The sequence below is a fragment of the Amia ocellicauda genome, chromosome 23, assembly GCF_036373705.1.
Source record: "Amia ocellicauda isolate fAmiCal2 chromosome 23, fAmiCal2.hap1, whole genome shotgun sequence".
NCBI classification, from domain to species: domain Eukaryota; kingdom Metazoa; phylum Chordata; class Actinopteri; order Amiiformes; family Amiidae; genus Amia; species Amia ocellicauda.
Window position 1 is genome coordinate 18,520,792 of NC_089872.1, and position 15,705 is coordinate 18,536,496.

General features: G+C 39.6%; 1 protein-coding gene across 1 annotated transcript in view; it reads left to right on the plus strand.

Annotated features, from left to right (window-relative positions):
* Positions 1–15,705, plus strand: part of chrm3b (cholinergic receptor, muscarinic 3b) — a 99,353-nt gene that overhangs the window by 21,094 nt on the left and 62,554 nt on the right. The window contains exon 2 of the mRNA XM_066696953.1: positions 14,593–14,704. The gene's annotated coding sequence lies outside the window, so the exon portion shown is untranslated. The remainder of the gene's footprint in view (positions 1–14,592; positions 14,705–15,705) is intronic.

Below are 15,705 nucleotides of genomic sequence, written 5' to 3' on the forward strand. Positions count from 1 at the left end.
ATTACTATGTACAGATTTGTAGTTTTCTATTAGCGGGTTGGTCAAAGTTTTGATTTAATCCGGCCCTAAATCACCTTTCCTTCAACCTATTTACTTTCACCAACTCAGCAGCTGTACTGAATTGACTTAAATTAAGGCAAACTACAGACAAGATTAACTTAAAGTAAGGCAGTTAAAATCAGGAATGCTAAGACTGTCTGAAACTAGGAAAACAACAAGATGGCTGCCTCTCACCTGTAGTGTCCTGTGTCTGTACTTCTGGTTGCCCCTTAGCAAAAATGGCGTAGTTTTCAAATACAGCTCTTATCTTCAGTACTTTAAAGTAATAAAACATACTTCTCAGTATAGCGTAGAATAAAGCATATTGATACAAAGTACTCTGTTTACCAGTTAGTTAAGATTATTATTATTATTATTATTATTATTATTATTATTATTATTATATTCTTGAGCGGACACCCTTATCCAGGATTTCAATTGTTATAATATATCACATACATTTTTCTGCATACAATTACCCCCATTTATACAGCTGACTTTTTACTGGGGCAGTCTAGGTTATAGTAGTCTTATAGTAGTGCTAATAGTAGTCTTTGCTTAAAGTTCATGTGATGTCACTCTTATCAGGCAGTACACACCTCCTCCCAAGTAACCACCCCCCCATTATATTGCAATCCTTGAAATTAATAAATACATGTCTATAAAAAACATTTTAATATTAAGTAGACACAGTTGTGTGTGTGAAATCCGGTCACGTCGGGTGTAACCTTGTTTGTCAACACAGGCGATGCTGAAAACCACAACCCCTTGTCATGGCAGTGTAATGCTGTGTCTTCTGACTGACTAGCCAAAGAAAATATTTAATATTGATTATTTTATTAAATACTGTTCAATATAGTCCTATAAAGTCATTAGAATATTGTTCCATTATTTAATACTTCTTCATTGACGATGTTACCCCAATAAGGAAGGATGCTTCACTGTGTCAATATAGATGACATATCATGCACATCACAGTGTTACCTGTGTGTTGTTGTACCATTCCACTGCAGATCTTGTTACTCATTAACCAATTATTAATTAAGGGAAAAAAGAAAGAAAAAAGCAGTGCAATAAAGGCACATAGTGATATCAACTGCTTAAAATCCTATAGCTTCATGCCACTTCCAGTGAAAGCTGGCTGTAGTAGGTGGTTCAGGATGTGGTCATTATCACCCTGGGGTTCACATAGTATGTATGGCGCTTAACTCTTAACCACACTGTGGAATATTTGCTTTAAAAAAAAAAAAACGAAGACAGTGTGTCACTGTAGCCACTTAACTGATCCTTAGTTTGGAGAGTTCAGGTCCACAGATCTTCAATGTGCCACGGTGTGCATGTTACAAACCTGCCCTAACTCCACTTTCCAAAGCAATTTACAGCTGAAAAAATGTAGAAGAAACGTTGACAATTTCTGAAAGCTGAAAGCCAGAGTTTCTTTACTAACATTGTTATATGGTGGTTACCAGAGAATAAAGCTGTCAAGCTGAGCTATTTGTCCACTGAATTATCTGCAAAATAAAATACAGGGACTGTAAGGAATAAGAAACAAATAAAAATAGTTTAACGGACTGCCGCATTTTATAGCTACTTTCCATCACTGTAATTAGAGCACAGAGTTAATATTTAATGTATGCAAGTATGATTTTCATTGTACGACAGTGATTATCATTTTTACAGAGTTGAAGCCAACCTTATTTTAAGGCAATCACCCTCTTCACAGCTGTGGCTCTGTGCTTAAGTGCAATGTATTCATGAAGAATGTTTCTGGCATTTTATAAGAGTGTTATGTCATTACTTATTCTGACGTTAAAGAGAAAGTGATACCAGATACAGTTTTCTTGAATGTGCACCATGGGGAAAGAGTCCTTTCACACCAGACGTGGTTTGTATCCTAATCCTGAGACTGTGCTGTAGCTGCTGTGGTGATGGAAAGAATAGGAATGGGTTTTGCTTTCCCACTAGTTCATACGTTTGTTCTTTAGTCACAGATTTTAAATTCTTTAAAAAGAGTCAAAAACAACTCAAGACTTGGCAAGGAAGACTAAAAAAATTATAGTACTGAAAAAACAACTCTAAATCTCCCTTGACCCTTTACTAAAATCTGAATTGATGTTATCATTAAGCATGTGTAGCATTGCTAAATGATTCTCTCTCCTTTACTTTAAAAATCCAGTGTCAATTCCCATTAAGATCATTATAAAGACACACATTTTGATGTGTAAGATTTATGCAGCTAATGGGAACTCCCCTATGTTGTACCCCCTTATAGTATTCATATTGCGCAGAATGGTAACATTTCAAACTACAAAATACATACAAGGCATACGTTGTGTTAGAGAAACAGCCCCTATATGAAGTATAATGGCACCTTGATGAAAAGGCAATTACATTTGAACCCTAGCAGTCATGGGAACTGAAAGCTGCAGGAGTTATCTGGTTGTGTGTCTAGTTTTGCTCGTACACGTCTATCTTCTATACAAAAATGGAAAAGAATGCAACAAGTGTATTCACTGCGAGGAATGGAGTGTGGGAGCAGCCGAGGAAAACTTTCGATATTGTCATGAATGTTGCCTCGGGGGACAAGTTTTAGGAATTTGTGATTTTAATAGTTTTTGTTTAAAGGGCATACTAGTCTTAATTAGTGGCCTATGGGAACTGAAGCTGTCAATTCCTGTGCAGATGTAAACATATTTTAAGCAGGATTGTTTCATGATGTAGTTCTGCTTCAGTATGTATTCTTCCTACTGCTGGGAGGTCTTTTTCATTGGCTTTTTGATTGACGGGCCTCTACAAGAATAGCTCCTGTATCAGTGATGTCAGGTTTTCTGTGTTGAGGTAAACCCCAAGTTACATCACCATTAAGGTCATGTGACACATAGGTTAGACTATCGCAGTATGACCTCAGTCGCAGCTGGGACCCGTGCAAGTGGCTATGGCGAGACGAGAAGGTCTAGTCGATATAATACATTATTTTTAAGTAAGCCTGGTATTGAACTTGTGATCTAGGTAATCTAGACAAGTAACTGAACTGATAATTAGTGGGGGAAGTTTTCGAACCCTGGTCCTGGAGGTCCCTGTTATCCTCCACTTGTTCATTACAACTCTGCTTTCATTACATTATTGAAGCCGTAATTGAAGTAATAATGTGCTCGAGCAAGCCTCCTGATTGTTTTCAGCTGAAACAAATATTATAAGAAAAGATCTGCTGAAGTAAATTAAAGGATCAATTGAGAAACTAAACAATTAAGAGAGCTCAGCTGTATTAAAAATCTGAAGTAGTTGTTCATATGAGCTGTAGACACAGTTGTCAATAGGTAAATACGTACATTTCAAAAGCAAACCCTTCAGAGACTGGACAGGACTGTCATCTGTGTCCCGCCTGGACGTGACCCAAGCCCTCATGTGAAGTAATCCACTCGAAGTGCTGAAGTGTAGAACACCATCAATTATAATAAACAAACATACAAACAAAAAAGGTTACTTCAAATGTGCGTTTCAAGTATCTTAATCCTTAATGGAAATAAATTCAGCATACCATAGCATTTTTTTAAAGCTCTGTACATTTTTAAGGTTTTTATACTGAGTAAATATAGTCTTTATAATTGTTAAGGCAGAGAAAAGCAGGTGTAAGAGGCTGATAACTCTGTCATTACCGCTGCTGCTGTTATTATTCACAATAATTACACATGAACTCGAACAGATCAGTGTAGTTTTGTGTCCTAATTATAGTTATCTCTGTTGCTCTTTAAAAACTGTACAGAAGATTTATTGTTTTTTTTATCACCTCGTTGAAACTGGTTGTCTTTCGAAAGCCCTGGTGTGTTTTTCTGTCTGTTATTAGACCATCTTCAGCTTCAAACACATCTTTGAAAATAACATTCTTTCTGAAACAGGTTGTCAGCACTGCTCGAACAGGTGAACGGGTTTCATCTCCCGGGTTGGTTTATAACCCACGGGGACAGAGGAGGCAAAAATCCCATTCTCATTTCGCACACTGCCACAAGTGGAAATCAATGAGACGATGTCTGATTGACCTGTGCTGAGGTCACCTTGCACACCAGACAGGTACAGTGGATGACAGCCCCTATACCGACACCTCGGAAATTACTTGAACCAGTGGCCCATACTACTCCTGCGGGACGATCGTTAGTGTCAAAATGACTTTGGGTCATGGAGGGGATGATAAAGTGTGTCATCAACACAAAATGCTGATGCTGGATAAAGAACTTATATAGAGAAGCAGGAGATAATTGTTCCGGAGTGAAAAGGGTAAAAAGTCTTTAATCCGTTTAGATGTTAGCAAATTATTCAGACTCTGCAAAGAAAGTGTAGGTATGCAAGTAACACCCTTTAATCTTCTATTTACAAAGTATCTCTTCTTCTGGTTGTTGATTCTAAATCACTTTAGAAAGGTGTGTCAGTAAAAATGTTCAGTAAATGTTGTACTTTCTGGGATAACTCCCAACTTGGACACTGGAGGCAACACTTTAAGACCGTGCCGTACGAGATGCAAATCTCTGCAAAGGAAACAAACAAACAAAACCAAAAGGAAGCCTGGATGTCAATGACCATCATTAGATCTGTGAGGCTCTGTCTACAGGGCTGAGTGATGGATGTCTTACATCCTGCTTCCTCCCCTCCTGATGAGGAGATTGGGCTGCTGACACAGCACTGTCGTGTCAATCTCAGTCCTAGCTGGGCCAATTCGAGCAATGGGAGATCGTAGGCAGGGGGGAAATTAAGTGGAGTGTTTTATAATTACACATCAGAAGCTTCTCTGCGCTGACCTGGGGTTGTGTTTGTGTGTTTGTGTGTGTGCCAGCTCCTAGTGCCTGGGCTGCTGGGAGTCTTGGCAGGAATACTGCCTTTCAACTGGTGTTTGGAGGTGGGTGCAGAGAAAGGAGGTTTATGTGACCAGAGCTATGACCTATTCCTGCTCATCTCCATTCAATTCGATATGGGGTCCGGGGTCCTCCTCCCCAGACCCCCAGGGAGGGAACTTACAGTGACTGTCTCCCCATCACGGTAACGAACTTGGATAATGGATTATAGACTGGATTGTTTGCTGTGTGTTGCTGTCGTGTTTATTATTAGTTATCTATTTAGAGAGGGACTCGTGTGTGTGTTTATATAGACTCAACAAGGAGCTCGGTTTTTGTTTGGTTATTGTATGTCTGTTTACTTTGAGAACTCATGCACTGTGTTTTATTATTAAACCTACACTTTTGCGCTATGTTGTTTGCTGAGCCCCGGCACTGCGTGTAACCCCCCCACCATGCCACAATTTATATTTATATTTATATTTATATTTAGAGGAGAGAAAGTAAGACCAAAGTCCACAGAAAAGCAGCTTCCTTTTTGACTGTAAGGATAATGAATTGTTTTTTTTGTTTGTTTTAGCTTCAAATTTAACATCAAGCCAACATTTGCAGCGTCGGCGTTTGTTTTTGAAGGAATGCTTTAATGCAAAAGACGCCATCGGTGAGGTCAAGGTTAATAGAAACCATAGGCAAGCTGTTCTTAGGGTCATCAGAAATGTATGTGACTCTCTCTCATGGCATATTCAAAATTCATAAATCTTTCACAGGTGGGAGAGTCATTGTGAATTAGACTCAGCAGTCAACAGATGCGGAGAAGTCACTGGGGTACTAATACGCATGAATATTGGAGCATTGTATAAATTTAGAGAAATAACTCTTGGGGGATTGTTTCCCAGCATCAGCCAAGTGCATTTCCATTCTTGCACCACAGAAACAGATACAAGATATTGTCCAAGCCAGTCATGCAGGGATGCAAAGTATTTTTTGATTTCTTCCTGGTGGTATAATGAGTTTGCTGAAGAGTGTAACTTTTGATTGAAGTGAATAAGGTGCATCCTTTTTAATGACGTTAATAGTGGTGAAGATTATATAAAAGAAACTGTTATTGATAAGTACAAGAATGTTTATGGTGTTCACAGCTGTGTTTGTATCCCAGAATAACTCTGCTCTGTTTCTCTGAAGTAGCCTGACATTATTCTTATCTTTAATACTGCACAGAATTACCTTGACTAAAATAATTACTTAAACAAACTAAATTGCTTCCCCAGATGTTTAACCATTTAAGGTGAGGTTTGTATATTTGTATGAAACATTTCGTTACGTTCATAATACACTAGCTTTTGGATGTTTTTGTTACCTTCTTTTCGATCATATTTCGATTTTACTAGCAGATCCCTCAGCTGTTATTTCTGTGTGAAAGGGCCGCTCCCTAAACCTCTTCACGCTCCGAGCTTCCTCTTTTTTTAATGCCGGCTTCTGATCAGCGGTCTGCGCTGCCAACAGCATTGGCAGCAAGACCAATAATAAAAAATCCCTCGTAAATCCTGCCTCTGGAGGGCAAGCTCTTACCTCTTCACTGACAAAAGTTAGCGCTTTGCTTGATAAAAATGCAGAGGTCTAATGAATCCTGACTGAACCCTGACTAGCAAAACACAGATTCTGAAATGTAACCTTCCTGTTAAAGACAGCAGAATTCAATTTAGTGCTCCAACTACCACCTGCTGGATTCTCGGCACTGCAGTTCGGTATTTGTGTGCTGGGGAGAGTGTCTGCCTTGCGTTCATTGAAAGCGGCCTGAGAGCTTTGCTGTGTGCTTGGGGGTCTCGCTCTTCGCAGCGAACAGATGCCAGCAAGCAGGAGAGTGTGACGGTCCCCACAGCGCGGGCCGCAGGGAGGGCACACCACTGCGGAGAGGATGGGCAACGCAAAAACATTTAATGTATTTTTGCATTAAACTACAACACTGCACCACGGCTCCAGCCATCCCCAGCATTATGAGCGAGTGGCTGGAGGGCATTTTGTCACCATTTCTCTCGCTCCTGGACTCGGAGAGCCGTTGCGTGACAGAGACATGTCTCCAGAATATTCTGTTCTCCCAAATAAAAAGCGGTCTGACAGGAAGAACGAACCCAATGTGAGAGGAAGCCCCTAGCTGCTCTGTCAGGAGGCAGACCCTCTCTGGGCACAGTTTGTGTGCAAGATTGACAGAGACCATAGGGGTTGCTTTGTCTGGTTGTTTGGTTGTTTGTTACATTTTTTTGTATTAAATCACCATTGAGAGCCAAACCACTTTTCCTAGTAATGGAGATTAATGGTTAAAGCCAAGGGTGAGCTTGATTGGAGATGCCTGCCTCGGGCCTGGAAGATAAATCCATTAGTTCAGACAGGAAGAAAGTCAGCACTGATGAGATTTTTTTGTTTGTCTGTTGGTTTGTTTTATTTGTATTATTCCCATGCAAAATAAAGGATATGAAGGGCTTGTGGTGCCATCATGAAATCTCTGTACGGTTGGGGAGAAGAACAGAGGCAGAAAAAAAGGCAAAGTCATGCACTTCAAATCTTGCAAATGTCCGTTTCTTATTGAGGAGTCAGTGCTCCACCCACAGATGGGACTAGAATAACCTTTTTCCATGAAATTTACTCTTCTGTTAGAATAAATACTTCATTCAAGACTGGGGAGCTTATCTAAGATTCAAGTTTTTATTTTTCTGAAATGCACGATCTGACTTTTTCATGTCTGCCAGTCAGTGCATGTGTTAGCACTGAGCCTTCAAACATTATTCATATTTATGTAAAACAGATGCCCGTTTTAACAAGGTATCATTATATTCATGCTAAAGGTATATTGTTTGTTTAAATAAATGATAACAGATCTGATTTCTGGAAAACACAACCCAGGCTATATGAGCTGCTCTTAGACTGTCCTCTATCTTTGCTCAAATCTCTAAACAACAGCTGACAATATTCAATAATGCCAGGAGGAACTGTTGGAACTGGTTAGGAGAAAGAATAACATATTTAAAGAGACTTTCATTTCCTTATGGCATTATGAGAAATCATTGCAGTTTCTCCCCCCCGGTAATGACTTGCATTTGGGTCTCGTAACTTTCCTCTGTCGTGGCCAGCACCGCAGACTGGTCTGTCTGCTCTCGTCGCAGAACCCCTTTCACAAATGACAGCAATGTATCTGGATGTGCTAAGCGTTTTAGTCTATTAAATAAGATGTGCTGTATTATTTTTATTGAATCTGTTGTTACATAAAATGGTTGATGCCAAATCCATTTAAAGCTATTTTAGAACTATTTTTCATTAAGAGACACATATTGAATCTAAATGACACATCCAAGGCCAATAGTACATTTTATTATTGGTGTCGTTTTTGGCTAGTTGCAAGCAATCAATATAAGAAAAAGAAGTACAAATTTGACATAGATACGTTTGCTTTTTCTTGACCTTTCCTCAAATCCGAACCAGAAGGTATGCCAGCAAATATTAAAACCATTCATGTTGCACAGCTTCAATCAATTATCCAATCAGTTCACCAATAACTCACTGAAATGCAGTCTCATTTAGTAAAGTAGCATTTTTTAAGGTTTCTTATTATATGGAAACTGGACATGAGCCTTTTCCCACAGATACTCTTCGGGTATCTGATCAGTCTATGGCGAGGGATAACTCCAGGTTCATTTGTATTGGAGTCCACATCGTCAGGCTGTTTCAGAAGCAAGGTGCTTTTGTTTATGCAAAAATAAATTAATAAATGTAGCAATCCATGACTACTTTGATCCTTTCTCACATCGTTAGAAAAAAAACTAAATATTAGTGGCTTAATGCCTGGCCATCTGCTCAATAAATAAATAAACAATCTGTATTGATCATTCCCTGTGGTCCACGTTATTATCTTTGGCAGACAGATTCGTACCGATGGGGGCGGAGAGGAGATGAGACGATGTGGCCTCCAGTTGTTTTCTTTCTTGGTTGGTTGGTTGGGTGGTTGGTTGGGAGATCTATTTGTCTGTTGCCGTTTCTCATTCCTCACTGTCATTCGAGTTCATCCATCTCAGCCTGACAGCCCTCCAGATCTAATGGTACACTTTATAAATGCATCTCAGCCTCATAACCCCAATCGCTGCTCCCCCGCCCCCTCACTGCCGGCTGCATCCCGGCTGTACTCATCCGCGTGTGACGATTCATTCTGCGAGGGCATCTCCGTGTGACTTGACCTCCGAGAGAAGTGGAAAAGTGGCAGGATTAAAGCCGGGGCATTCGGGTGACATTTGTGGGCGGAACGTTTTGGAGACAGCTTTTTCATTCTTAAATTCGTTTTCCATTAGTGAAGAATGACGCAATGTGGGTTTTAAAATGGTCATAAGCGTATGACTGCATGTATGTTATCAATTTAAATACGATTAAGAAGCTGTTGCTGCTTGTGTAGAGCAACATTTCAAACTGGAGAAACTGTTTTTCACCGTTTTTAATAAATGTCTTCTAAGAATGGTTCATTCATTTAAACTGTGTGCATTTTAGGCCTTAAACCCTTATCTAATATAAACATTATTGGATAAATTTGGCATTTGCCTCCCATTAAGTCCCCGAGCCCCACCACAACAGACATTGTTTGTAATAGCTGGATTTTGGTGCTAAGGCTTCTGGAAGTGCGAAATTAGCAATTCAAACAAACAGATCAGAACACAGCGCGACTGTGTTGTTGCTCAGAAGCCGCCAATACGGTTGTATTTGTTGTTAAAAGATTATGTGACCGCTGCAAATTCCTGAAAAATGAAAAATGTACCCTAGAAAAAACATCATTTTTAATAATCATCTAAATCTTATTTGCTCAGCTGATGGGAAAATGTAAATGCTTAGACGTTTGAGACTTGATGATTTATTACTGGCTCAGTGAACTGAAAAATAAGTACTGTATAATTAGTTTTTTTTATACCTCATTCTTTAATATTCATAGTCAGGACACCCATGCATCTTTTAAATTTAGTACAGCTTTCATTGTTATGGTCAATCTTGAAGTACAAGCACTGGGTAAAGGTTTTATATTTAAAGCTGTCTGGAAATTAGTTCACGGAAATTCATTCAAATAATGTTAATATCAAATTGCTTTGGAATACCAATTAAAGGGATATTATTGTGAGTCACCTCAGACATAAATAAATAAACAAAAAAATTGTACTATCATTTAATAGGTAGAATGATTAGAATGACAGAATATTAGTCTGTTCAGCCCTGGAGCAAATTATCATTTCCTTTGGGTTCACAGCTACATAAATACTTTTCTTTCTTCTCATTTCTTGAATATGCTTTTCCTAACTACCTCTATTTTGAGCTCTTTGCCTCAGCCGAATGGCCATTTCTATGTCTTCGTGGACAATTATTTTGAAGTCTTGACTGTATGCATACCGTGGGAGTTGAAATAAGCACGGATCACTCAGTTTTCATTCACTTCCACAGATCTGATCTTGTACACGTCACTGCATATTAGAGGAGGGATGTTTCTGAAGTGACCCATCAGGCTGAAAGAGCACACAATTAAGTTACCGTGGTGTAAGCCAAGATTTTAAACCTTTGTTTCATATTATCTTCTGTCATATTATCAAGTGCCATGTTTTTAAAAATAGATTCACAGCGTTTGTAATGTTATTTTCTCATTATTATTTGTCTCATTATAAACAGCTTTACTGACTCTAGAATTGCTGTGACTGTGGAATTTAGTTTTACCTGTTAATGCACCGGTCAGCGTTTTGTGATCTTGTCTGGCGAAACCTTCCACGGTTAGATGGAATATATTAGAGTGACCCTCCTTAATTCATTAATTGGGTTAGAATTGGAGGAGACACATTAATCAACAAAAGGTTGCACTAAGGGAGCTCTAGCAGGACAAAACAGGTCACTGTCAGATCCTGCCCTTTATTTACAGTGAAGTTGAGCTTCCCTTCCCCCAAAAAATCGAAATAAATCACAACATGACAGAGCCTGTTATTTTTCAAACTATTGAAAACCCATTGAGCTTGGGCAGCGCCAGCTCATTTGTCAGAACAGCGGTTTGTTTAAATTATACAGGAGGCTTTGCGATTTCTTTTTTCATACACACACACACACACACACACACACACCCCTCTGCAGCCTGTTCTTTAGTGTCCCCCCCTGGATAACACTGACTTTTAGACCCTCAGCCCTGGGATTGCCATTAAACTTTACATTTCATTTAACATTATGCTGTACCTCTCTGCGAGCAAAGCCCCTGCTGAGACAGAAAGCACCCCCAGTCGACACACTGCTGACATTAAATTTAATAATGCTGCCATTGCTCTGACCTCAGGGACTGTTTTGCAAGTCCGTGTGGTGTCTGTAGAGGTAACTGCTCAGGATTATTTAGCGAAAGGAAAGGATTACTGGCTTATTACTCCAATAATCTTATACTGCTAACTAACACAATTCTCAGTAAATAAGTGTTGTCTTTATAATATCTGTTACCTGGGTACAAATTGAGTGTGTATTCTGCTCAGAAAATACTCGAAGGAGACGGTTCTGTGAAATTCGTCCTTCAAAATCAACTTTTTCCGAGAATAGCAGGAGGCAGGACAGCAGACCGGTCTGAGAAAGCGAACGCCGAGGCCGCATTGAGATCGCAGTCACGTCCCGACAATGTGATTTTCTGAAATTCTTAACATTATTTGACAGACTCCCAAAAGAAAAGTCACTTGCTCCTAATGCGACGTCAACAAGCGTATTTGTATGAACTACTACATGTCTGCATTGTGTGCTGCTGAAAGTCATGCAGCATGCAGCGGGAAATATGGCTGTTGGGAGGCGGGGGGTGGTGTTATCTCTGGGTACCAGTGCACCCTGTTGCTCGTACCATTTTCCAGTGACTGTTTTTGAACGTTGGAAATAATAGCGTGCGTTTGGCCTTTCGCTGTAACTCAAGAGACGTGGGCTGGTGTGTTTCATTGTTTCTCTGGCCTTTATTTGGCAGATTACTTTAGACTCTGGATGGGACAGCTTTTACACAATAGTGGTGGTAGATCATGTCAGGACAAAGAAGGTTTTTTAGATCTGTTATCCCTGTAATTTGTGTGTATATTAGTAGGTACATATCTGTCAGGCAACATTACAATCACTTAATTTCATTTGCTGACCACTGTTCTCATACAGTTCACACATAAGATATTCAATTTTGAAATATAAATAACAGGATACAATTTATGTTTTAAGAGATAGCATTATACAAATGTCATACTACCATCACACTACTTTACCCTCTTTGTTTGTCTTTGTTTTACACACAATACTTGTACTCCAAGTCGGTTTATTATCCATCAGCTCATCTCCTTCTCGTGTTTTGATTCGGTTTTGCCTCGCTATTAATTATTGCCCAAGCAATTACACAAAGTAGGCTCATAGATCTTAAGTAATCAATAGCGAATTAAAGAATCGCACAATTACATTTAAGTGTGGATTACGTCTCTGTAATTATGTAAGTAATATACAGTGGACCAAAAAGGCTTCCCAGGGCTGATACGGGATTGGCAAAAAGTTAATTGAAATACATTTCATTGTGATGGTAAGTCAGTGAGTAATTAACAATAATTAAATATATTACAATGGAGAGAGAGAGAGAGAGCTTGGAAAAACAACCTCATGTTTGGATTTGGTATAGGTGTGTAAACAGATATTTCTCCTATCTCCCTGTGTGTGTACACTGTTCACAACATTTAATCTCACAACAAAGCTTTCATTCCTACACAGATACTCAGCCAGGCATTGTTGCAAAATTGTTACTGTTTTTTTTATGTTGTTATAAAATTCAGTAGATGTCCTTCACTGTCTTACGAGTCTGCAATAAAATAGTCTGTGTACCAGCGCTGGGGCTGTCCTGCTGTGTCCAGAATGAGCCACTTTACCAGCAAACTCTGGTCATTATATGTAGCTCATCAATAATTTATAAAATGGTTGAAAAAGTAATTAAATTAACTTCCAAAAGCATCGAATCGGCGGGGAGAGCGGAGAGCCAGCCGACCAAGAAAAACAATATTGTGTTGTGATGCAGACGGAACAACTTGTTTTTTTTTAACCTTTAGGACAGGGAGCTGACATAATAGGTCACGAATGTGGTTTAGGGCAATTGTGCGGAAAACAATTGTTGAGCTCAGAGTTTACGAGACATGCTTCTGCATCTTATTGGCACAGCAGTGGGACATTAAAACGTCTTCACTGTTTCCTTTCCGTCCTTCTGTATTTTTTATTTACCTTATCCTCAAGCGTGACAACTTCTTCAGAAACGTTTGGCAGCGCTTCATTGGAAGATATTTGTGAATCTCTAGTGTAACGAACTACAAAAATAAACTGAGTATGCAGTTCTATTCTTCTGCTGCTTAGCATTGATGGAATACTTTAGAGAGCACAAGATGCATCGTTTCTCCGCACGAAAAATACTGTAGTTGAATGTGCTTTACAAGTTAAAAGCATCATCCTGAGAATGTGATTATCTGATCACTAAAGAGTTGAATCATGCTGCTGTTAAACACATCTCATGCCGTTTCATCTTTATCGTGCTGGTCATCGTTGGGTGACTCAGTGTTGGTTATCTGATCTGTGTCCAGGTCGAAGCCCCACTGCCAACATCGAATATCCTCCCGGTATTTAAAATGGCCCCGTTACAGACAAAAACAGCACAATATATCACCCTCTCTGAGGATCTGATGATAGGAGAATAGTAGGGGAAAGAATTGCAATAGACTAATTGAGATGTTATGCTTTGATAATAGCTATTCGTAGACTTCCTTAAAAGACTATATGCCCTGCCTGTGGAAGCACACACAGTTATATGGAAGTGCACCCTGTTTTTCCACTAGACTTCATCTCTTTTTTTTTTTTCTAAAGCTTTTCTAAACCTGTATGAAAGTGTTTTGCTTGAGAAAAAGGGGCCTGTTACGATTGCTGATGTTGTAAAGCGGTTGAACTTATCGAACGGAACGTGTCCTTGTCGCTTCCAGTACATGTGAAACGTTTGAATAATTAATTGGGTGTAGAAACCCGTTCACGGCGTTTGAGGACGGCGAAGACCGAAGCCGTGATTTATCATCTGTTTGTACCGGCGCGTAGTTTTGCATTATGCTCTCTCCGAATGGAAAGTCGAAAGGTTGAGGGGAACAGCTTGGTAAGAAAAGTCACGGTAACGTCTCGGTGAAGAGATTGATAGACCTGTTTGCGATTGTGCTGAAAAGCCCCATTATTTTAAGTGCAGCAAATACTGACCTTTTGTTCCTTTTGCAGGGATGCTGGGGTCCACGCTCTGACATGTGTGGGTCATACAGGCAATATCTTTAATTAAATTCACAGTTATTTCTTAGTGAACTAAATTAATAAAGGCCTTTTTTTCGGTATAATTGTGATACTGTAAAAGGGCTGTGATTTTGTACTTGTTTTGGCACTATTACTACCATGACCAGTATATGGCAAGTGTGACACCTGGGAGATTTGTTGAAGTCTATCACCTATTTAAATGTTTTATAAGACCCTATGACTTCCTTCCACTTTATTGCCGTTTCCAAACTTCATTAAATCCTGCAGAAGAAGAACTCGATTGTGAAACATTTTATCGTGTCCCTAAAACACTTGGCTTCAGGGCCTGTGGTGTCCGTACATTGGCGATGGACTGTGGATTTATTCGGGGTGATTGAGCAGATCTTTCTTTTCTGTTGTTGTTTTCCTTCAGTTTCCAGTCAAAATGACACCCCCCCCGGCACTGAGCTGCTCAATGGACTGCAGGCTCATTGAGCTCCACTCGGCCACTAGGTGACTTCACACATCTTCACCCTAAACATGTGGTAAGTGCTCGGAACTGTATATTTTTATGTTTTTTAAATTTTATCTGATTTTGTCATTGTGTTGTTGTTGTTGTTGTTGTTGTTGTCGCCCCCCTAACAAACATCACCAATTTGTATTGTATTGGTTTGTATATTTTTGCTCTGTATTTTAGGTCCATTTAGTTATTAGTCATTTCCAAAAATCATTACTTAATTAAGACCAAATTATCTGCTTATCTGATGAAGAGTATTTAAAATACAGATAAAGGGTATTTATATATTATGTTAAGTGATCTGAAGTCATCTTACAATATGAGAATGTACCTAAAACCTTATCCAATCCTGTGCTGGAGGTGAAACAGGGATATTGATTTGAAGGCTGTGACGGCGGTGAGTGATTTTTATCGTCTGTCATCCTGGATTGAGCTACAGGCTGCAGTTTTCTTGTCTCAAGAGGAAAGAACCAGCTGACCATGGTATTTCAATCTCCGATTTCCAGTATTATATTGAATCAGACCACTCACTTTGCAAACAATCAGTGGGTTCAATGATCCATACAGCGTACAATAATGTGGAAGAGCTTACTTCTAGGTGTGTAAGAAGCAGGTAGGAACAGAGCTGGTTTATGTGACAGGGATGAGATTGGTGTCCTTTTATTTTCTGGCGTTGGGGAGTTGGGGAAGGGGTGTCTTCTACAGACCAGCTTCTTCCTGTTCAAAACACCGTGCAAAGAACCAGTGATAGTCCTCCAGCGATTGGAGGACTGGAGGCGATCAGCACTTTCAGATTTGTGTTGTGGATCCCTGCCAATTATAATGTCATGAGCATCCCTGCTTCAGCAACCAGTGGGAGCTGGACTTAAAGACCGGCAGCCAGTATTTCACTCCCTACTCTTGCCTCGGGAGTGAGAGAGAGAGAGGGAGAGAGAGGGAGAGGGAGAGAGGATAATGTGGGATAGCTTGAGCTCTCACAATACAGCCGTTTCTTCCCTCAGGTCTTTTACCTCTGAGTTTATAAACCTG